Source organism: Falco punctatus (assembly GCF_963210335.1).
Source record: "Falco punctatus genome assembly, chromosome: 8".
NCBI classification, from domain to species: domain Eukaryota; kingdom Metazoa; phylum Chordata; class Aves; order Falconiformes; family Falconidae; genus Falco; species Falco punctatus.
In genome coordinates this window covers 49,267,554-49,292,534 of record NC_137588.1, presented here as the reverse complement: position 1 = coordinate 49,292,534, position 24,981 = coordinate 49,267,554, and the positions used below count along the sequence as shown (strand labels likewise).

Below are 24,981 nucleotides of genomic sequence, written 5' to 3'. Positions count from 1 at the left end.
CATGTTTCCTCGGCTTGATGGTGGTAGAATAATGAATTGGGATAGATCAAATTCTTTGAGATTATTATTGGGTGAAAATAACTTGAAATATATTTTAAGCATCTCTTAAATTAATCAAGAACTCAAAAATAGCTGATGAAAATACCTTGCAGTCTCCACATATGATTTAATAATCTTTAATGAGAAGTAGGTCCTTCGTTAGACACTATGTCTAGCTAATTGAAGAAATCAGTTTTGAATACACTCCAGAGCACATGAATGAGCAAGCATGGCCTATACATGAAGATGTTTATTACTTATTGATATTTAAAAGTTGCTAAATTAATCTCATTTAACTGACTGTGCACAGCCAAAACAGTGTTATGGTACTTGTGCTGTATAACTCGATGGGGGTTATTTTGCTACAAAGTAAAATTTGAAAGTTCAGTGTATTTCTTGAATTCTTTCCCTGCAGTTCATCGTTCCTGTGATTAATTCATCATGGTTACTTAGATATGCAGAACCTAAATACTACACAACATTGTTTTTTATTTTTTTATTTTATTTTATTTTATTTCCTGAATATGTAGCTTGTCTTAAAGCTTTAGTATGAAAAATTGTGCATCCTGCAGGACAGAATATTTCTTTAACCTGTTGGTGAGAAGCAGTGACTACAGGCTCCAGCTCGGCACAGGATTGTGGAAATACTGGTTAGACACACCTGGGAAACACCCACACATGCAATCTCAGGTTAACATCAAGATTTTATTTTTCTTCTATGCCCATGCTTTTGATCAGAAATAATTGCCTTTGTGTTTCCTTTCCCCCTTGGTTGTTTTGTTTAACTGAATTCCATTTCCTTATTTCTTCCCACAACCACATAGACTGGAAAGCCCAGTACATACTGCAGTATGGGGTTGGGTGTGGTATGGACATTTCTACATTCGTATGATTGTGATTCCCCCGACAGCCAGAACCCTGTGGCTCTGGGGGACAGGGTGACTGAGCTAGCAAATCCTAAGTCACAAAACGAAGAATTTTTTTAAACACGTGTGCGCATGCTCTTTGCTGGGCTGGTTTACCTATCATTTGACCCGTAGTTTCCACTGGGAAGAGTCCTTGAACTCCTGATGTGAAAAGGTAAGGTCGAAGAGCCAAGAGGAAAAAGCAATCAGGTTTTTCTCACCTCCTGCAGGAGTGGTGGGCAGGGGCAGGCCCAGGTGAGTGCCCACCTCAGGCTTTGGTGGCTGCCTGGATCATGCACTGAACCACTGGAGGAGGTGGCGGCTACATGTGGCCTGGCCTGGTCTGCTAAGAGTAGCTGAAATTATGATTTAGAGAAATCTGTAAACTTCTCAACCTTTACTTACAATTGGTTTATTTTCTGCGTTTCTATTGAACAAGATACTTTGGTTTTGCAAAACCAGAGAGGGATGACTCAGCCCTGGGGTAAGAGGCGCATCTGTGCCTCTGGACTGATGGGTGCCACCCATGTCCCCTCCCTGACACTGTCATCCTGCAGGCTCTGAAAGTGGGCGAGGAGGGGCTTGGGGGACTGTCGCTGGCTCTTCATTCACGTCAAGATCTGCTACATGTGAGAAGTGCATCACCACCGTACCTTCAAGTGCCGGCTTTCAGCAGCGTGAGGGAGGCACGGAGCTTGGTGACTTGTCTACAGGTTCTTCCATGAGAGATGACAGGATCTCAGCGCACCCCACGGTCATCTCCCAGTTACTTCAGCGTGCTTTGTGTAGTGGTTTCTGACAAGCAGTTTGTCAAGGGGAACTCCTCACACCAAGCTTTTGAAGGCTGGGATAACCGCTAACACCATTGCAGATGCTTCTTGTAGAACACTTGCACAAATAGTTAATAATAAATTAAGATGTATTGGGGAAACTATCACAAAGGTTAAGCAAAATTTGTGACTACCGCAGGCAGTCTGGTATTTCCCTGTTGAAAAAAAAAATGTAGAGGTGAGGTTGAGAGTTTAATCACATACAAGCAGTGGTTAAACCAAGATGCTTATTAAAATAGAATATAATTAACCTGTTGCAACAGTGCTCGTATCGAGCCTTATTGAAAAGCAAAACACTGTAACACAAAACAGTGCAAGAGTGAGAAAAACAAACCCTTGCTTATCCAGGGAAGTGCAGTGACCACACTTGCTCATGCAGGGAAATTGGGCGGCAGCAATGTTTTCCTTTTCTTCATGAGCGATTGGTACCAGAGGTCACATTCAAGAGCTGCATGTGCTCAGGGGAAAGGAGCCGAGCAATGAGCAGGCTCCTCTGCAAGGTGCTACCTTCCTTTGCCTGGAGGGGAATAAGCAGGTGGTGTTAATTACCTATTAATGTGCAAAGATTCTTCCTAGAAGGAAGAATTGCCAGGTCAATGTGATGCCTTGCTTCCATTTCTGGTGCAGCATGAGGAAGCGCCGTTGCGTGGAGCAGCTGAGAAGGTAGGCAAAGCAGGCAGCTTTGGCCGCTGAAGGAGTTTTTTTGAGATTTTGATGGGGCTTCTTCTGCCCTGCAGCTAATTGTCACTTCTAGCTGGCTCCTGTCCTGCTCTCATTATCTTGGCTTCCTTCTAGCCTTGCCTTGGCCTATTAATGCTGCTACTTTTCAGGGTTTCTCTCCTTTGCCTTTTCATGGCTATTTCCCTCTTAAATAAACCTCTGCCCTTTCTTTGACAAGGAGGTCAGAGAGGAGTGTGGAGACCAGTGCTGGCCCTCTCTCTTCCCCCTCTCCTGTGCTGTGCTTCTCCCAGTAGCAACGTGACTCCAGGTGTGCTGTGATGGACGTTTAGGTGTCCTGGTACAGGGAGGTACCACTGGTTGCTTGTTATGCTTCTTTTTTTTTTTATTTCATTTTCCATACATACAAATACATACATACAAATGCTGGGTGTTCTTCTGAGGTATGGCTTAGCAAAGGAGGGCCTCTCCTTTGTGCAGTGAATGGGTTCTAAAGTTACTCGATTCTAAGAAAATACCCTGGTGAATACGAATAGCAATGGCAGCAACTGATAGTGCATGAATTATCTGGTATTTTTATTGACATGTAAAGCAGAATAGTGCCTGTAATTCCTCCAGCCCTCACACACTGCCCTCGGATTCAAGTTACCATTTTTCCAGCCTGGCTTTCATCCACGTGACAAAATGAAGTACCTGCAAAACTTTGTGAGAAATTGGGGAAAAGTATCCCTTCTGAGATCCCAGAATAATATGGACAGTGAGTGTTTCCCAGTCCTTATTTGGATGTATTTTTTTGCAAGTGTTTTATTTTGGAAAGTCCTTATTGATCCCACAAAAATAATGATGGACCCTCTGTCGAGGTTCTTCTGGTACTGGTTGCTCAGATTACTTATAAGTATGTAAACCTGACATTTTACGTGAACTAGGGTTTGTGAGAAGTCTGAACCAACTAGCTGTAATCATAATAAAGCTGTTTTCTAATCTGAAGTGTTTTGGCAAATACTAATTTACTTTGGAAAATAAATAAATAAACAAAAATAATCAAGCAACTGATTTCCTGATATCAAAATTGCTTCATATAACAAGAGTCAAGGATTCTCTTGAATACAAGGGATTTTAACAGTGCCTAGCTTGGTATTAAGATAAGTGTTTATATTCAAATGCAAAAAGAAGAGTTGCTCTTAAAGCTGCCAGTTTAATGGTTTTGTCTAATTGATTTCTTGTTTAATTCTTAGGAGGAAGAAGTGATTGGCTTAGGTTAATTCAGAAATCGTGCAAAATATTACTTTTTGAAATCATTTTAAGATTTTATTTTCACATTTCTCATTAGCATTTTGAAAGTTATACGTGCTCTTGATTCAAAATTAAGCTAAATAATGAATGCCAAGTTAAATTTGTTACGTTTGGGCCTGCACCTGTTTAATCATTCAGTCAGGAGATTTATGTGTTTTTTACTATATTTAAAATCATTATTTCATTGTTAATGTGACTAAAATGTTATTAAAACATAGTAAGTTGCTAGAAGTCCTTTCAAAAGATATTATTGGACTTTTAAAAAAAATGGGAAAAGTAAAAGAAGTTGGGATTGTGCTCTGCTCATTTCATTTCAGCGTAGTGAAGCCTGGTACTGCTTTCAAGTAGGAAAATTGCTACTTGTCTCTGAAGAAGTTTCTAATACTATGAGAAGATCGCTGGTGATAATGTTCCACTATTCACAATTTCTAGTACAGTGCCAAGAACAAGGAAAGGACAGTGAGATGGTGATTTTAATTATCTGTATAAATTAAACTCTTTGCTAGGGTCCTGTGATTGAAACTCATTACTCTCTGTTGTTTGGTTGTGAGTGTAAACTACAACCCAGTTAAATTAGAAAGGACAGCTTGATAGATGTTCACAATCTGAGGCTTTCAGAAGGGGAAAACACCTCTCAAACAGTGGAACACGATCTTGTTGGCTGTGCCTGTTTGTCTCTAAACCAAAACATGCTATTGGATTGAACATTTGCAGCGGGGGGGGGGGGGGGGGGGGGGGGGGAAGTTCTATGTCACATAGAATGTGATGTAGTGGAACCTTCAAGGAAGTAGAATGTCTTGGTTTTTCTGTCTGCATGGAATTGTGCTATGTGTTTTTGTAAAAGTCTGGACGTGACCTTCTTGAATTGACAGAAATGATGACCCATTTGAGACGTCTCCAAACTTCACATTGGTCAGCATCACATCTTTCTGTGTCATAGGAGCATGAAGCTCTGACATGTACCCTAGTTATCTTGTACCCAGTAGGGCTGGCCAGGCCATTCTTAGGGGTTTTTTTCATATGTGGTTTTTTTTAAATATAAGTGCTACGGAGTGGTGCTGGCTTTGCCACCAATGTGTTCCATAAACCAGTACTGAAGAAGTTCGCCTGGGTGGCTCCAGGGGTATACTGCACATCCGTAAGGATGTACGAGTGTGTAAGTACTTAGGGCATGTGACTGTTAGAAACCTACAGAGCTCCCCCTGCAAAACAAAGCAATAAAATAGACTGTGACCCCTAACAATCCATGGAAGTGTACACTCTTGTTCAGCTGGCAAGCCTGTCACTTATTTCAGGTAGCTAAGGAAGTCATCTGTCACTGTGGTCTTGACTCCTCTATGGGCTCTATGGGTCGGGTAGTTTCACTGTAGGGTCGATGAGGTCCATTTCTTGCCATATGTAGCTTGAGAACTACTGTGAGGTCCTTGCTTGTGCACGATTACACTGTGGATAGGTGTTACCTGCTATGTATGGACAACACGCTGGCGTTGCAGATACAACATGGGATTGCACACACAAGTCATTGCTTTGAAAAGAAGCAAGATGTTGGCAAAGCCTTCTGCCACTAGTGTTATGGGGTGACTTGCATGGGCAGAGCGAGCTCCTCTCCTCCTTTCTCTCTCTCTCAGACCTAGGTCTTTGTCGACACCAAACTTTTAGCTCATCGCTTTTGTCATTCAAGTTGGAGAAGAATCACTTAAAAAAAAAAAAAAAAAAAAAAAAAGCTGATTCCTTCCCTAGTATCTTTCTGCTGGAGACTAGTACCAATCCTTGTTATATGGTTGTAAAGGTATTTGAACTCCAGAATTCCTTCTTGTTAGACAAAAATGTTGATAATAGGTGGCTACACTCAGGGATCAGTTCATATGGGGTTCCTCTGCATACAGGGTCCTCATTAATATGCGATGACCACATTTTAACCTTGATCTTTGCTGGATATTGATCAAAGGAAGTTGCACCAGGCTTCTTTAGTTTCAGCCCAACAACAATAATTAAAAAATGTAATTTGTCACTCTCCTGAACACCTTTGATATGCCAAGCATATGTTTTGCATATGATTTTTATTTGAATGATGTAGCAATTTACTCATGAAATAAGTAGTTCAGAAATAATGAACTCCAAATACTTCTATAAATAAAAAGTACTTGGTTGTTTATGTAAAATGTTGATTTTAATGCTTTTTTCCCAGTCTGCAAACTTTCAAAGAACTTTTTTTTTTTTTTAATCATAAGAATCTCTGCTTCCTCGATGGATTCATTCTAATCCCATCATCTAAAGTACTTCCATTTCAGTAGTCTTTTAAAATATGCATTTATCCTAGGCTTATGGGTGGGTTTACACATACAATCTCCCTCATATTCTAAACAACCTCTGGTACCCACTGCATACTTTAAGGAATTAAATTCTCCTATGTGGATATGTACATTTTAAGGTAATGCTGGATATGTAGTTAAAAGAAATGGTTCCTAGAAATGACAGAGGAATTCATAATATCTAGTAACCGTAAACAGCTCAATATTGCAATTGTACATCCAAGAAACCTGAGAAATAAACTAATATTTTAAGTGCAAGGCCTATTTATGGCGTTGCAGGAATGATGACAATAATTGCAGCAAAGAAAAATAATGGAGCCTATTATGGCTATAAACCAGTTGCAGCAGGAGTCATGGTAATATGCGTATGATGATACTTTGGGAAACAAAGCACCATTGTTTCTGTTAGAGTTTCAAGATTTTCTGACCGATGCTAATATAAGCAAGTAGCGAGGAAGACTGTGACAAACAAATGAGGCCCTTAGCCTGAAAACATTTACATTCTTCAGCAGGCTTGCTTAGCTCTGACGAGTGCAGCCACGTGCAAACCTGGCTTGCAGCAGGGTTACCAGGTGCTTTAACAGTCAGGCCTCAAGTCTAGCAAAACAATTAAGCACATAGGGTTTTCCAAGCATTTCTGCAGTCCCTCTGCAGTTCGTTGTACACTCTGAAGGTTAAGCATTGTGCTTCTACACCTTGCCGGATCAGAGTGCTTGGCGTCTCTGTCTTATTCTTTCTCAGTCCTGTTGTCTCAAAGAACTTTGTAGCTATGTGTCTCTGTGCAAACTGTCCAGGATTTATCCTGAGTGGTGCTGTTCCAGCTGGAGTCTTCAGTGCACCACAGTCAACAAAGCTAAAGAACATCAGCTTTCATGATAGAGTTCATGGGTATTTGGATATAGCTACCTTGGCTTCCCGTTCAGTTCCTGTTGTGCCCTAGCCTAAGAAACGTTTGTTGCACAATTTGTATTTGGAAATGGTGTATCGGTTCTAAACCCACTCCAGAAAAGCATATACTCCTTCGGTTTGTATGTGTGTTAGCCGTGCAGGATTATCTGAGCAGCAGGTTTAGGTTCGTCCTACATATTGAGGTGAAAATAAGAAGTGGGAAACATCTGACATTTAGGAGCAGAAAAGAAAATATGAACTTTTTAAATGCTAGCATCCATTGAGAGAAGGCAAGCTGATCTTTCTATAAATAATCTGAAAATATTTTAATATTTATTTAATATGTATTTCTCTGAGTTTGCTCTCGTGTGCTGCTTTTCTGAGTTTTCTACAGCTGAAAAATTGTACATTCAATGAAAATAGATTAGAGCACTTATTAGTATATGCTTTACAGACCTTGTGGATTTTTTTTGTAACCTAAGTGATAACTATAATTTATCACTAAATACACAACATGCACTAATTAATGTACTGTAAAGTCAGTTACTTTCTCAATTGACAGTTTTCCAGGAGAGATGATAGAAGGTAAAGAGAGGCCTATTTTCACTGTGTATTAGCTGCACACAGCAGTCTGTGCTGCTGTACACCAGCATTCACAGCCAAGTCCTGTCTTCACCCATCGCAGTCTTGATTCTCTTCTTCCTTTTAGATTCTTGCTGTGTAATTTTTATTAGTCTTTTGTGCATACTTCTTTTTAGAGAGCTGGAAGATAATGAAGTTGTTCATAATTTCATTGCTGTGTGAGTGCTATGTCTAATAGTGAAGCTGGTCAATCTTGATCTCAATTCTAACGTGGCTTTTCTATCTGTCAGCTACTCAAGGAAGACCTACATACAATCTCTTTTGGAAGTTTTCACCTCATTCCGTTGCTTCATGAAGAATTTATTCATTTTATAAAGTATATCTAAGCAAGGCATCAGTAATTTATGAAGCTTCCATCATCATTTTTGTAGACTGAGGGCATGTGGGAAACACTGTTTGTGCCACTGCAATGATGCTCAGAAAACAAAACTGAATACATCTAAGAGGCTGTGTTACAGCTGTTTCCTACTGTACCATTTCTGGCTGTAGTTCAAATGTGGAAATCCTCTGAAAGTTATTTGTGCTTGTAAATGAAATTGAGGGGGGCAGGGGGGGGAAGAGAGGGGTGAGTTTTTACCTCTTACTATACATATTCCTTCATTTAAGGGCAAAGTTTGGTGGATCATTTAGTGCATTAGTGACTAGAATAGGGAACTTTGTATGCTTACTAGTCTGTAGCCATTGTTACAGCAACATCAATGACTCTTTGTCTGGATTTCAATAACTTACAAAAAGAGGCAGAGGCAACAATGTCCTGCATGGCCAGGTGATGCTTTGCCATGCCTCTCTGTGGTCCAGGGGGAGATCTGCGGGGGTCCCATTTCCCAGCTGAGCTCTATATCTCCCACCTGCAGCTCTGGGAGCTGGGCTGGCAGGAAATTATTTTATGTGGATGGAGGAAAGACAATACCGTTCTGATGTCAATTGTAATTGGACCTGTCTGGCGTGGGGTGTACTAGTTTTCACAAGATGAGCAACTGATAAATTTGATTGGTTTTTTTATTGATTCCAATAAATTGGAATGAGGTGTGTATTTGTGCAATTTTCAGTTTTATCATAGTGAGGAGGGGAGGAAAAGCTAAAGATTCCTTTGGGACAATTAAACATTTGTCTTTAGTTAAGTTTCCTGGAATAAGTATTTGAAGCCATTGATTTATAGGTGTGTTCATGTACTGGTTATTGCCACAGAGTCAACTTAAAAACAAAATTAAAAATTAAATGTATATGGTCCGTTTGCTTCAATTATTTGTTTACATGCTATGGAAGACATGGAATGAAATGGAAATGCTATAACAAGATTATTGCCTTGAAGATCTGAGCATTCTGAACTGAAGTAGGGAATTGGCAGAGTGTAAACTATGAAACCTCATGCATTTTAATTTTAAAGGGCCAGTGCACAAGTATTGTAATTTAAATTTTTTTGTTGTTGTTCTCAAATCTAAAAGGTTAACTTTAAGTTACTGATTATTAGGTGTTTGCCACAGAAAAGCTATAACTAGATAATTAGATAATAATTAGAATAATAATTAGAAGGGTTATTGTTCTCCAACCAAAAATTTAGGCACTTAGTTATCATTTACTGACATTTCTTTGGCAACACTGTCAAACTCCTACCTGCTCTCTGTAGGCAAGTGATTAATATGCAACGTTTACAATAGAGCTATTTTAAAATGTAACTTAAATGGTATCTATAGCACGCTAATGCTAAAACTTCAGAATATTTACTTGCTCTGAGCCTGGACTTTACTACCAGTTATTTTTGTTGCTGAAATCAGTTAGAATACAAGCAAGTACACATTTTCCATTAAGCTGGTGTTAGGGCTTCCTTTCCTTTGATTCACCTTGACTATAAAAAACAGAAATGCAGAAGTTGTTTTTGGATCAGGTTTGCATTTGAATCTGAGACTGAAAAAAAGTATGCGTGAAAGCCATCTGTTTATAATTGAAACAACAATATATTCTTAATGGCAATGGCCACACACTTTACCTGGATTATACTAATAGAGATTTTCAGAGAGCAGGGACTTGGGACATTTATTCTCATAAAGAAAGCTTGTAAAATCTCAATTTGTATAATTCATTTTACAAATTGAAATAAAGAATCCTAGTGAAAATAAAGCCCGTCATAAAAAGATTTCTATGAAGCTTCTATTATTTTCATCAAAAATTAAGATACAATTCTAATGCTCATGTGTTCTGGCTGTGCATCTATGTAAATAGATGCCTTGAAAAAGTCCTGTATCCATAGAAATATCCAGATAGGAACTGTTGTTGAGATTCCAAAATACCCATTCAAGCTATCCTGTAATATCTTTTTAGAACATATATTTTGCACTAGATTGTGATGTTCTAACAAGTTCCACTTGGTGCAGAAATCCCTAACTATACATTAAAAAGCTTATTGAGAGAAAAATTCTGTAAAGTGCTCAGAGGTGATCTTGTGTTTGTGGCTGAATGAATATCCTTGGAACCACTGATCTTCAGTTGACTGAAGGGGGAAATCAGGAGCGTTAAAGAATTAGCTAAAGGTGCTTGGCAGTTTATAGGTTGAATACTTGTAATACAGATGTACCCACTGTATGCATTGTATTGTTCATGAGCGTTGCAAATAAGTCATATACATTGTATTTTTAGTGCAGAAATTGTGTTCAGGTCACAAGTTTTCAGCATCATGAATTGTTTTGAATGTGATTGGGAGAGGTGGGGGTGTGGAATAATTTTGAAGCATTCATCCCAATGTACTCATGTTTTTCCAGTTTCTTGTTGCAGCTTTTTCTTTTAAAGAAAGAAAGACCAGAGTATATGACCAAGGAAAATGATACTCGCATTCACCTTTCCCACCACCTACATGTATGTTTTAAGCTATAATAATAGAAGCGTTTTATGTGTGGGCTGGCACTTCAGTGTAAGTTGGTGTCGTTTCATTGTATTTGTACTTACGAAGGTGTTGGTGCATACATTTGTAGGTCCTTCCTCTGCTTACTAGGATACAAACTGGAATTTCAACATACTTTCTCTTTGAATTACTTGTTTTCTTCCTTAATGATGTTTTTTCAACATCAGGATTTTTTTAATTAGGCTTTACCAAGTTTATTTCTATTGATTTCTTTCAAATTTGTAATAGCAGGGAGAAGAAAGAAAGTGATCAGGAAACAGCCTTAAAGTTTTTATAAGATTAACTAAATACGGAGTAGTTTAATTAGACATGGTTCTAAAAACGTGTAAATCTATGCAGAAGGCAGAAGAACTAAAACAACTCTGACAGAAAATAACACAAAGCATACGATATGAAGGTTAAAGGCTTAATGAAAGGATTAAGCCCCTCCTAGGTGCGTTCTGTAGGCACCTGCCCTATGTTTTACAAGCTCTGCTGTTGAGAATGCACTCCAGGTTGTCCCCTGCTAGAGGATATATTGTGTGGAAGCTGGGGCTGTCATTTATGTATCCGTTGGATATATAGTCTCATATACATAGAATATATATTCTCAAATACATATAAATTTATATACACATACACTCTTTTATACATCCATGGGTCCACAAGGACGTCAGAAGAGCACAGTCCCCCTCTCAGATAACATGAAGCCACATTTTCCAGGCAACTTTTGACATTTTGGGTTTCAAACCTTGTCCTGGCATTCTGGATTTTTACACTCTCTGTGTCTCTTGAAGGTGCCAGCCAGCCACACCAGTAAAGCTGGCAGCCTGGCTTTCCCAAGGGCGTCTCTTATTCAGGCTTCCTGCAAGTTCTCACCTGGACTTCCTGGAGACTTTTCTGGAGTATCCCCATTGCTTGACCGTTTTGCCTTCTCTGCTTCAGGAAAAGTCAAAGCCTTGTCCCTCTCTACTGAAAACTAGTACAGCCCAGTTGATTGGACTGTTCTGCATTTGTATTCGAGGCTGGATTCTCATTCTGTGTTACAAATCATGTATCCAGTGTCATCAAAAGAGATTGTCCATCGGCCTTACAATGAACCTTATGAAGGGAGACTACTGCTCTTTTTCTTGTTCTGATTTCTATGCCTGAATTTATTTAGCGTAGGTCTTGCAGCAATGAATAGCTCCCTCCCCCTACAGTTAATGTTACGTCATTTCTCATTAGCTTCCAACGTCAGAAACCCAAGTGGATGTTGCTTCTAAGGCTGAGTTAAAGAAATCATCTCTGTGTAGAAGTAATTTTCTATGCTCACTTTTTGGAGTTTAAAAAGTAAACAGCATATGTCCAAGAGTGTGTGGGAGGCAAAAAATGCATACACTTAACAACTTGTGCACTTCACAAAGCATGGACTAGCTAGCTGCAGAAACACAGTACTGATACTGATAGTATGTGCTTGACAGAAATTTGTAGGAAGAAAATAACCTTAATAAAGTCTGTGGTTAATTAACAGCCTAATGGAATTATACTAAAATAGTTAATTCATATAAAGCAAATGTCATATTTTAGCTTAAAATATTTTTCTCTATATTTTACACATGTATTTATATCTGATGCAGTCCTCTCACTATTACTAAAAGATCCACTCCTGTATTTACATCCATGCTTGTCTTTGAGCTCAGACATCTCAGAACAAATGCTTTCACAAGATTGAGTATATGCGCAAGTGCTCATTTAAACTGTGGGCAGAGATATGATTTTTTTTCTTCCATCCTTTTCTTTGGTTTAATCATGTGAGTAAAACTAACTTAAGCGGAATTGGTGTGGTGTCGGTTTGGAAGACCACTTTCAGTCCTTTCCATTCACACCCACCCAGATGTACTCCTTTCAGTAATGCCCATGTTTGGTTTTCAGCCAGCAGTTTTGTTATCACTCAGAAAAAAACTTCGGTGAGATACCAGGCTTGCAAGAATTATTTAATTTTTTTCAAAATTACTTTATTCCTAAATGCCAATCACAGAATGTCTTTGTTTATAATCTTTTAAAACTGTTGGAAAGGTTCTGTGTGAATGTAATGATAGGAGCGATTGGAATGGTTATCTGACGTGATAAGGATGCTTTTAGCTCCTGTTTTGGGAAGGTCTCGGAGCTAGCGTCAGCAAGCCCACACAGAGGCTCTGTGCCATCTGCTGCTAGTGCAGGAGAAAATGGAGACTGGAGGCTGGATTAGGTGCTCGGCGAAGATTTCTCTACTATCATTACTGTAACATCAGACTGGACCTTCACATAGCCGAGCAAATCATTAAAAGATTTGCATGTTTAGCAGCAGGAGTCGGATGGACCGAAGGCAAAAATGATGAACCCCCTTTGAACCAGCCAACCCCACCTCTGAGGGGCTTGTCCAGAGCATCTGACTCCTCTGCCGCAGACCTTCTGATAATCAGCTCCACCGACGCCGTACAAAACCTGACTTAATGACTTTCTATATCACATTCACTTGGTGTACATTAATGAGGATTTTTTTAGTTGTGCTCCTGCTATTTGTCTCTTTTAAGACTACTTTCAGTGTTTTAGCATCATGTTCAAAAGGCTAGTCAGACTTCTGTGCTCGCAGCCTCATTAAAATTCTGTTCTGCACATCCTCTGACTCACACTTTATAATCTATCAGAACACCTGTTTTCTTTACAATGGCCACAAGGCAGCTCAAAACACTGTGGTATTTAGCATTTAATAATGAGCACAAGATATGTATTTTTTGACACTTAAAATTTCCTTTAGAAAAGTATATGGAAAAAATCCAGGTTTGAATGAATTATCTGAATTCTCTCGTCTTCCCTCCCCTCCTCCCTGTGTTTCATTATTTGAATTTTGACAAAACTCAATAATTCTGTAGCAAAAATAATTCCTGCGTGACATTAGGTAATGGTCATGACTTGAACTGTGGTGGAATCCACTTGGCGATCGCTTTACCTGCAGTATTAGCAATTTTTAAATTTGTTAAGGCAGGAAGCGATTGAGATTTGTGTGTACATTTAAATAAGAGCCCTTCACAAACAGTTCATTGTAACTCTACCCCAATGAGGATGCTTAGAAGCTTAAGTATATTGTTAACATCTGTCTCTTTACCATGTCATTACTTAAATCAATAGTGGGCATTGCAAACAATTTTTCTTTTAGTTGCCGGCTTTTAGAATTGTAGTATTTAGCTTAATATTAGCCATTTGATACAGAAGCAGTTTGAGGGCTCAGCATGGGGTGAAAAATGTGATCTCAAAGGGTGAAAGCTTGTCACTGTTATGTAAGCGAAGAATCATTTCCCAGTGGATATGAAATGCCATATCTTTAGTGCCCTAATAGAGGACATACTGCAAGTTGATTATTGTAATCCTACAGTGTTATCTCATCAGTGAGTGGATTAAGGGAGTTCTTTCTGCTGAGGGGTCAGAATAAACATTTTCATTTACTCCCTGCTGTGTCACAGACAAATAGAGGTGTTATCTAAGAATGTTCTATGGCACATGGTAAACAAAACTATAGTACTGTAGCAGTGATTCTTCTTCTAGCTTTCCCGTCATAGAAAGTGGAACACATGCTGAAACTAAAGTCACGAACCTGTCATGAAAAAGGAAAAAGGGATTATAGTACTTAATGAAGAAGCTTGCATTCCTCTCTAATTAAATTAGCTCACCTTGTTTCAGGTGTGGGATATTGAATGTCATTGTTAACAGGGAAATGAGTTCACTGTCTGAGTTGGTCCAAGAATCAGGGATGTTGTAAAGTATTGTAAAGGAGTGAATTGAAAGGATGAGATAAAGAAAGAAATGTGCAAGTGGAGGATATAGGTAACACAGGCAGATTTAACATTCTGTCTGTTGAAGAAAAAAATTTCCAAGGAATCCTATGCTTAGAAAGGCCTTGTGCTTTAATTGCTTACTGCATATACTCTTCAAGGGAATTTTCATAAAATAACACAAAGAAATAGTGATTTTTCTTTTCCAGCTGAACGTTGTTCTTTTTGAAAACTGCTGCTCCCGGGATGAAACCTCCTTCTCTGAACAAAATGATTGCAGGGTACATTTTATTACAAGAACTGTTCTTGGTAAGCCAGCAGCCAAATTGTGTGTGGCATCAGGGCACCGGGAGGATCAAGGGTGGCAGCAAATGCAAAGGGAGAACCAGTATCACATTAAAGTAAAAGACCCGGAGGTACCTAATGCAGAGGGTTTCTAAGTCTTGTAAAGCAGGTGTCAGCTTAGCTCTGTGGTCTAAATCACTCTGTAGATACTGCAGGGATTTTATAAATGGAAGAACCATTCTCTTAGACGACTGTGGAGTTGTTGGCTTCCAGTAATTCTCAGAATGGATTTCTTCCCTATATGGATTATATGTCTAAAAATGATTTCTAAAATAAATGGGCAATATTCATGGAGAAAACTTTGAGAAAAAACATGACCAAACCTGCAAAATTGCTACAGAATATTTCAAAGATTCCATAATCTGTAGAGTGTACACCCATCTTTGTTCAAACACAGTGTAAAGTAATGAATGGATATCATCATATATACTGAACAAAGTATACAGAGGAAACAGCTCAAAGTTGACATTTCCTCTCTATAGAGGAAGAGATCTTTAGCGTAATCACCTTCTTTGGGGAATGTACAGGCTCATGACCTTTCACTTCTAAGATGCATGTTGTCCTCCATCACCTTCTTGCCCTCCAGGCAGAGGTCTACAATAACGCTCTCTTCCAGCTAGGCTGATTTAAGAGCCACCTGCCTAGTTTAGTTCCTGCTCAGCTTCTCATTCCTGCCCCCTGTGACGGTTCCTCTATTTGTGCAGGTGAAATTGCACAGGTGATATTTTCAGATCAGTTTATAAATGACACCTAGTTTGGTGTGGTGTTTTTTTTTTTTTTTTGTGGGGTTTTTGTTTGTTTGCTTGTTTGGGCTTTTGGTTTGTTTTGTGTTGTTGGTTCTTGTGTGGGTTTTGGTTGTGGTTGTTTTTTGTTTTTTGTTTTGTTTTGTTTTTTTTAGGCTAGAGCATTTACTTTGCTTAAGTCAGACCCTCAGCTAATAGGTTTGCAGTTGTCTCCCCTTCTCCTGCCACTTTCATCAGCATAAATAGCTGAGTGCTGAGCGGGGGAGAGCTGGCAGGATGGGCAGGGATGAGTGGGTGCGAGAGGAGGAGGGCAGGATCTGTTTACGCTGGGTTCACCACAGCAAAAATTACAGCATGGAACTGCACTCTCAGCAGACAATTTGATTACTGAGGCAGTGCTCCAAGCACATGATTTATCCATGTAGCTCAAAACAGACGTGAATAGAGCCAGTGTGCTAATGCAAAGTAAGAGTTTCAAATAGAGGTTCATTAGATGTGACAAAATAGAATATAGTCAGAATTAAACAAAACATGTGTGTGGTATAAAAAAGTGAACTTACAACACTAAATAGAATAAACCATAAAGTACTAGTTACATGACGTACTAAAATCTGTTTGAATGTGGTTTGCCACATGACAGGTTTCATTATGTCATTCATTTGACAAAAACAAAGAAGTTTTCTCCAGAGCCTAAAAGCAGAAGTATTACCAAGGTCAACGTGTATTAGATTTGCTAGCGCAGCAGAGCATAGCCGTGACCGCTGGGGCTGGTGAAGCTCTCAGGACACCACACACGTGTTACTGGGTAAGTGCTGAGGCTCCAGCAACGACTGGCACAATAGTTTACTGTGTAACTTCTGTATCTGATGTAGGAAGCAAAACTTCACCTAAGCCGATCTAGCTGCCAGCTCTTGGTCTTCCCAGTTCCCATCAGAGCAATGCTTATGGAGTACTTGTGTTGGCATAAAACAAACCTTGTCAAGATATCTCTGTGTGAGATTTATGCAGAGTGAAATAAAAGTGTGACATGGACACCTGATGCGTGAGTCTTCCGTATGAAGCATGACACTTGGCAACAGAGATAGTGCTGAGCTCTGCAGACCTGCCAATTCGCACTCCTTTGGAGTGACTCAGTCATTTCTTCCTGTTGGTTATGCGCAAATATCTGGCTAAATAGCTCCTGAAGTTAGAGGGTTTTTTATGCAATGAAACATTTTTCTAAAGTATTTTTTAACAGTGCTTCTTTAGACATATGTTTTCCTTCTGTTCTTTAATCACACTGTTAGCCTTTCAAAACAAAATCTATATGCATTTTGAACATGAATAATTAAAAGAATACATTCTGCTTTTGCCTCCTCTTACAGAAGCATAAGATGATTTGGATCTTCTGTTTTTTGTTAAAGCTCACAGTTCTACTGGAGAACTGGGGACCTAACCTTTACTGCAGGTTAGCTCCTTCTTTTTATCACCCAAGTCTTTATTACAGAATCATTCAATCGTTTACATTGGAAAAGACCTTTAAGATCGAGTCCAACCATTAACCCAGCACTGCCAAGCCCACCACTAAACCCTGTCCCTGAGTGCCACATCTACGCATCTTTTAAACACCTCCAGGGACGGTGACTCAACCAGCTCCCTGGGCAGTTTGTTCCAATGCTTGATGACCCTTTAAGTGATGAAATATTTCCTAATACCCAATCTAAATCTCTCCTGGCACAGCTGGAGGCCATCTCCTCTTATCCTGCTAGTTCTTTACCTGGGAAAAGAGACCCACCTCACTACTAGAAACACAACCGTATGTAAAGTCAAGAATTTATTGTAAATGTAATTGAAATCATAACAGGCTACTAAAAAATTACTGTTAGGCCAGATGTAGCTGTTACAGAAAAAGAAGGAAAGGAAGAGGAGAGAAAGCTATTACAGGAAAAATCTCAATAACAAACATTAAATAATACCAGTCTCAATAATAATGCAATTCAAATTGGTGCATGCAGTACCTAGCATCTACCCCTTCCTTTCTCTATGTTGTGCAACACTCCCACTGCCCTGAGTCCCAAGGCTGTGGTCCTCAGCCTGCGAGGGAGGTTTTGGGGAGTCGTTCATGTTGCAGGAGGGGCATGGCACTGCTGGAGAGGAGTTCATCTTTCTCTTTTGCTGGGAAGAGCGTGGTGTTTCTGTCAGTGGTTTTTCATCCTCCTCACTCTGTCATCACGTGGGGCTTCTGTTAATTTTCTGACATGCTTTTGCACCTTGCTCCCTCTTCACTGATCTGCAGCTCTGTGTGACTTCTGCATTTACTGTATATGCAGTGCAGTATAGACTTGTTCATTGTTTTCCTTGTTACCCTGATGAACACTTTTGCCCGCCTCCCAGGTCTGTTCTTTAACTGACCCCTGGAGCATTTGTAGTGCTGGGGTTTCCCCCTGTGCCCCTCTCTTTGCGGTCACGCCTGCCTGCAGACAGAGCAGCATGCTACCTCATTAGGCTAGGGCCAGAAATGGTGCTGCCCACGCTAACCACTTGTCATCACAATGTCTTTAAATAATACGGCTATTTCACATATATATAAAGCTAAGGAAAAGTAAAACAAATTAGGCAATAGCCGCTTGGTTATTACAAAAAAAAAAAAAAAAAAAAATCATTGTTAGAGCTAAAAGCAAAGCTCCGTCGAGGCCAGGACAAGTCCAGACAAGGGCTGGCGCGGCCCGAGGCCCGTGCTGTTGGGTAGCATAAAGCCTGGTGCCTTCACAGGCACCGGCAGTGCCTCTTTTACTGGCATCCACCACTACACTATTAAACAAGTCAGCAAGACATCTGCTGTCTGATCTTGGTACGTTTGTCCATTGCTTCTGTCCTCCCTACACGCATTTATTTAAGCTGATGATAGCATGGATGACAGTATGAGTAATAACAATGTGATAAGAATATTTTTCACAGATTTTTGCAGAGATGTAAAGTGAATGTATATGTTTCTTTAAATACAAATAATTCGTGAATGGAGACTGAGGTTAATCCTTTGGGTGCAGTGAATGTAAAAACAGTAAAGGAAAAATAAGTTTGAAATTGCAAAAATGCCATGAAAAATTGCTATTGATCATCTGAGTGGCTCTTTCAAAATCTATCACATTGAAGTTACAAAAGGAAAATCAGTCATGTTACAAGGAACATTATGTCAATATGGTTGTATTTTATAATCCTAGTGCTGCCATAACTCTTTTGTGCCGTTTGTAGCTAGTATCTATAGCCATGTCTACACAGCTGTTTTAGGGGCCAATCTTTGTCTTGCAATTTATTACCATGGGAATTTTACTGTTAGCTTAGGAGTTCCGTGCAACCAGTCAAGCTTCTTTTTCTACTAGTCATGATAGTGATTATGTCATAGGACTATTTAACAAATTTCTCTCTCTCTTTCTGTATTAAAACTATAACTATGTAGATTATTAAGTGGAAAAATCTAAGCCTTAGAGAGTTTTCAGTGGTAACATGAGGATTTATATAGTTTACCGTTTTTACTCTTTGTACTATTACTGCGATTGTAATTGTTTCTGTTTGGTGTTTCTGTATCAAGCAGATTTGAGAGTTCAGCTATTCCACCCAAGTGACAGCGTGGTGCTGGGTTCCATGGGGTAACAGTGCATTAACGTCAGTTGTTCGACAGCCACCTTGCAGTTTATTCAAGTGTCCCAGTCACTTGGGTTGGGTATATGTGTAAACAGGAGTATTCATCTGAACTCCCCATCTCCTCTGCCATCATATTTCCTATTATTAAGTAGTGATCTTTACCATTGCCTAGGCACTCTGACAGCACATCTATGCAATGGGTTGTATGGGACTTTTTCATACTGTTACCTGCCTCCCCTCTCCAGGAGTTCAATCTCCCACAGTGGATTAACATTATCTAGCAAATATTACTGTACATCACAGAATCACAGATTCTTAGAATGGTTTCAGTTGCAAGGGGCCTTAAAGATCATCGGTTCCATGCCCCTGCCCTGGGCAGGGACACTCTCCACCAGGGCAGGCTGCTCCCAGCCCCGTCCAGCCTGCCCTTGAACATCCCAGGGATGGGGCATCCACAGCTGCTCTGGGCAGCCTGGGCCAGCGCCTCACCACCCTCACAGTGAGGAATTTCTTCCTAATACCTAATCTAAATCTCCCCTCTTTCAGTTTAAGGCCATTCACCTTGTCCTGTCCCTACAGACCCTTGTACAAAGCCCCTCTCCAGCTTCCTTGTAGCCCCTTCAGGCACTGGCAGGCCGCTGTAAGGTCTCCCTGGATCCTTCTCTTCTCCAGGCTGAACAACCCCAACTCTCTCAGCCTGTCTGCACAGGAGAGGTGCTCCAGCCCTCTGAGCATCCTCCTGGCCTCCTCTGGACTCGCTCCAACAGGCCCACATCCTTCTTATGCTGGGGGGCCAAGGGCTGCACACAGCACTCCAGGTGAGGTCTCAGGAGAGCCCAGTAGAGGGGGAGAATCACCTCCCCCAACCTGCTGGCCACGCTTGTTTTGATTCAGGCCAGGCCTTGGTTAGCTTTCTGGGCTGCAGGCACACATGGCTGGGTCATGTTGAGCTTCTCATCAACCAACGCCCAACTCCTCCTTCTCAGGGCTGCTCTCAATCCATTCTCTGCCCAGCCTGTACTTGTGCTTGAGGTTGCCCCAGCCCACCTGCAGGACCTTGCATTTAGCCTTGTTGAACTTCATGAGGTTCACAGGGACCCACCTCTCAAGCCTGTCAAGGTCCCTCTGGATGGCATCCCTTCCCTCCAGTGCATCAACTGCACCACACAGCTTGGTGTCATCATCAGACTTGCTGGGAGTGCACTCGATCCCACTGTCCATGTCCCCAGCAAAGATGTTGGACAGCAGTGGTCCCAGTAAGGACCCCTGAGGAACACCATTCATTACTGGTCTCCACTTGGATATACAGCTGTTGACCACAACTCTGAGTGCAACCATTCAACCAATTTCTTATACACCAAGCAGTCCACCTGTCAAATCCATATCTCTCCAGTTTAGAGACAAGGATGCCATGGGGGACAGTGTCAAAAGCTTTGCACAGTCCAGGTAGATGATGTCAGTCACTCTTTCCTCATCCACTGAAGCTGTAATCCCATCACAGAAGGCCACCAGATTTCTCAGTCATGACTTGCTCTCAGTGAAACCATGTTGGCTGTTAGCAATCGCCTCCTTATTTACCATTTACCTCAGCATAGTTTCCAGGAGGATCTGCACCATGACCTTGCTGGGCACCAAGGTGAGACTGACTGGCCTGTAGTTCCCAGGTCTTCCTTATTTCCTTTTTAAAAAATGGGTGTTATGCTTCCCCTTTTCCAGTCCATGGGGACGTCACCAGACTGCTGTGACCTCTCAAATATGATGGACAGTGGCTGAGCCACTTCATCCACATCTTCCCTCAGGACTTGCAGATGCATCTCATCAGGTCCCATGGACTTGTGCACCTTCAGGTTCCTTAGATGGTCTTGAGCCTGGTCTCCTAGAAGAACAATGGGTGGTTCTTCATTCTCCCAGTCCCTGCCTTTGTCTTCTGCAACTTGGACAATGTGGCCGGAGTGCTTGATGGTGAAGACCGAGGTGAAGAAGTCATTGAGTACCTCAGCCTTCTCCATATCCTGGATAACCAGATCTCCTGCTTCCTTCCAGAGAGGGACCAAATTTTCCCTAGTCTTCCTTTTGTCACTGACATACCTATAGAAGCTTTTCTTGTCCTTGACGTTCTCTGGCCAGATTTAATTCTACCAGGGCTTTAGCCTTCTTAACTTGATCCCTGGCTACTTGGATAGTTTCTCTGTATTTCTCCCAGGCTACCTTGCCCTTGCTTCCACCCCCTGTATGCTTCCTTTTTTGCGTTTGAGTTTATGCAGGAGCTCCTTGTTCATCCATGCAGACCTCCTGGCTTTTTTGCCCATCTTCGTCTTTGTTGGGACATATTGCTGCTGAGCTTGGAGAAGGTGATCCTTGAATATTAACCAGATTTCTTGGGCCCCTCTTCCCTCCAGGGCCGTATTCTGTGGTAGTCTACCAAGCAGATCCCTGAAGGGGCCAAAGTCTGCTGTCCTGAAGTCCAGGGTAGTAATATTGCTGTGCACCCTCCTAGCAGCCCTAAGGATCTTGTACACCTACATTTCATGGTCACTGCAACCAAGGCTGCCCTTAAGCTTCACATTTCCCACCAGCCCTCCTTGCTGGTGAGAATAAGGTCCAGCATGGCACCTCTCCTCGTTGGCTTCTCTGTCACTTGGAGGAGGAAGTTATTGTCAATGCATTCCAAGACCTTTCTGCATTGCCTATGCCCTGCTGTGTTGTCCCTCCAACAGATAGAGGGGTGGTTGAAGTCTCCTATGAGGACCAGTGTTTTTGAACATGAGGCGACTCCTTCTGCCTATTAAGGCCTTAATCTGCTTGGTAAAAAAGGGTAACCAAAGAACCAAAAAAAGTGAAAATAAATATGAAAATCATGAATCCTACAAGTATTTAGAGTCTGTTTAATAAAATTTTCAAACTCCTTACAGCTATACCTATTATCTAATGAACAACATTGAAATATTTTGTAACTTTTTTATGCTCTGTACACTCACGTATGTAGATATGGTGTGAATGTATGTGGGTTTTATTAGGTTTCTCTTTTTCTCCAGAACAGTTCTTATCTTTGACCCTTCACTAAACATCCAGCATCCACAAGAGTCTGATAGCATAGAACATTCTTACCGATCCATGGAATTAAACTGTGTGAGATTAGTCTTGGAAACAGTTGTGGCCATAATGAGAACAGAGAAATTTGGTTAATTTTCTGAGCACAGAACCTTTTTGCAACAATCTTTCTTAGGACCAGTGGAAGAAAGCATAGGAAAATTTGCTCTGTGGGGTTTGGTGATGATACTACTGTAGAGCTTATCAACCAGCCCTTTTCCATCATTCACAGAGGCTTTTTGGGTTTAGGTTTGGCTGGGCGCTGTTCAGGGTTGGGGGGGTGTGTGTCTGTGTGTTTGTGGTTTTGTGTTTTTTGGGGTTTTTTTAAACACATTCTTCATTTGATCCAGTAGGAGGAAAATTAAAGCACAATGTTCGGCCCATTAAGTTTCAGTCATGCACGACTCATTTCTGGAATAAAAGCTCATGCACTTGGAAATATTTGAAAAAAATGTGAATGTAGAAACTTAAACAGTTCCAAAGTACAATGGAATTGCGTGAAAGACCAAAATCCATTTGATAAAAAATAGTAGGTTCCACGTGCCAGGAAACACTAGGAGAGCATGCAAATGCAATTGGGTTTTTAGGCTTTCCAGCAAGGTGTAGAAAGATCTGCAGCTACGTGAATCCAAGGCTATTAAATACTTTTAATACCTACTAAGAATGTGTTGCTGTTATTCTTTGACAGCTGTATAAAATCAGTCTTCTGACAAATTCCTCTCCATTTTTTATTTAGATAAAAAGTTCAATAATTAAACTTTGCCAATGAAAGTCAAATTCCAGTTAGTGAGAGAGAAAGAAAATGCAGAAACAATCATTTATTACACAATATAATACCATTTCATTTTCATAGAAAGTGAGTTTCATTATCTTAAAACTTAAGCTATTACTCTTTCTCCAGACATTTAAATGAATAAATGTTTGGTCCTAACAGAAACACTTTTTAAAATTTGTTTTATTTAAGTAAATTTTTTTCTGCTGTGGTTTTCTCTGTGTTCTTTAGGAAAAATTTCCCTGCTAGATAAGTGAAGCATAAGAAATTGGCCTTTCTAGAGATTCAGTTAATTCAGTATTTTGCAAGGAAATGGCAGAAATAGCACAGAAAGCAGTGAGCTGCTATGAGTTACTAGACCAAGCCTTTTCCTAAGCATATACATGATGGCTCGCGAAACTGGTCTTATCAAAGATTGTCTTTAACTACTGGTGGGGTTTTTTCAGCCATAGCGAGGTTGATTAACCCTGTGCTGCAATCCCATATGTTTGTACTGTGTCAAGAAAGCCATTGAAATTAAAAGAATTAGATACTGAATATTAAATATTTTTAATACATTAATGAAACTTTTTAACGAGTTGTGAGGCTGATGAAAAAGGGAAGAACACAAAGGTGCAGGTTATTAGTATTCTACACATCAATGATGTAGGTTTTCTTTGAAGTCACCTATTAAAAAAACAGAGCTTGTTGCTTGAACATGTTCTCTGAAAATAGATACATTCTGCCCTTCCAAGACTTCTCCTATTTTTACATAAGTAAAAGCTTGAAGGAAAATCTGGTTTGCCCATTCATCATCCCTGGTAAAAATGTTTCTTACAGACTCCTTCAGGACAGCAGTTGCTACAACTCTATTGATGATACAGTAGGTAAATTTTAGCAATGAGCTTATGACCGAACTTTTTAGGGCCAGAAAGCTTTTTACAAGAAATAGCAACTTGTGCTTCCCTCAGATTGCAGTCTCATGACTTCACTTCTCACTGAGGCAGCTGCATAACTGAATTTGACTCTAAATGTATTGGCAAAACTTTCATCACAAATACACTAACACAGACCTTTTATATTATGTTGTAATACTTCAAAATGCCCAGTGATTATTTTCAGTTTTGAAAGCAATGTATTTGAATGAGAATCAGGATTAGTACTTTGTTGGAAAGATATCAGCTATCTGTTTGTACTTCCCTGAACGCAGCAACTTGTTAAAGCCAAGTGACTCTTTTTTTCCCTAACAGTTTAAACATTTGTCTAAGTATCTACATTTCCTGCCTTTTTTCTTCCTAAGTAAATACTGTAGTTGTGAAATGTTTGGCTCTAACTAGTCATTTATTTTGCAGATCAAAGAAACAAACCAGTAGTGGTTCTTTCACTCCTTCACACTATCAGCAGAGCACAACTAGATTAATATGTGCAGAAGACACAAATGTAAAATTTAACTATTTGCAAGCATTTTAGCTCAAGTTAGTTGGCAGCTGAGAGTGCAAACCCTGTCTTCCTCAGCCAAACAAGTCCTGAATCTTGAACTAAAGTGACTAACGGGCATCGTGTTTGTCAGCAAAGGGGCGAGCTCAATGCTCTTTACAGCGAAGTTGCTGGTGGTGACTTCTGCTATGGACTTCAAAGGAGAGTGATTCCTAAGGCAAAGCTGAGGAAGGCGTGGTGTGTCTAAGGGAGTGTGAACTAGGAACCCTGAAACTCTTGAGTCTGGTGTACCAAAATGCAAAAAACCAAAACCACCACCACCAAAAAAAACCTATATGATTGTACTGTATCACGTCATCTACATCTGTCTTGACTGGTTCTTGCTTATCTGGGTAATCATGAAAAATGTAGTCATCTTCCATCTTAGACTTCTGTCCATCTCGGTGGTCTACTTGTATGTAGGTTTAATCAGAACTGTACTGATTTCCTTTGTATCCCTATCGCTGTTACAAAAGCAATCTTTAGGGTTGTGAATAGCAAACAGTTTCAGTATGTTCTAGAAGTTAACCCATAATGTTTATTGAAGAAGGAACAGTAATTAAAGGCAGAGGGCACAGCTATTGTAGTTGGCATTAATATGTTTATATCTGTAAATAAACAAATTTAAGTGAAATCAGATTTTGCCCCTGAATATCAGTGTGAATAATATCGTGATGCTTTAATTATGAAAGTTAGATAAAT

At 40.2% G+C, this 24,981-nt stretch overlaps 1 protein-coding gene across 17 annotated transcripts in view; it reads left to right on the top strand.

Annotated features, from left to right (window-relative positions):
• TENM2 (teneurin transmembrane protein 2) overlaps nt 1-24,981 on the top strand; it is a 1,028,597-nt gene that overhangs the window by 598,405 nt on the left and 405,211 nt on the right. Inside the window, exon 1 of one of the 17 annotated variants that reach the window (XM_080399948.1) lies at nt 9,621-24,981. This exon is cut by the window's right edge and continues 12,961 nt beyond it. The exons of the other annotated variants lie outside the window; for them this stretch is intronic. The gene's annotated coding sequence lies outside the window, so the exon portion shown is untranslated. Of the gene's footprint in view, nt 1-9,620 lie in introns of those variants that run through there. 17 annotated transcript variants of the gene reach the window in all.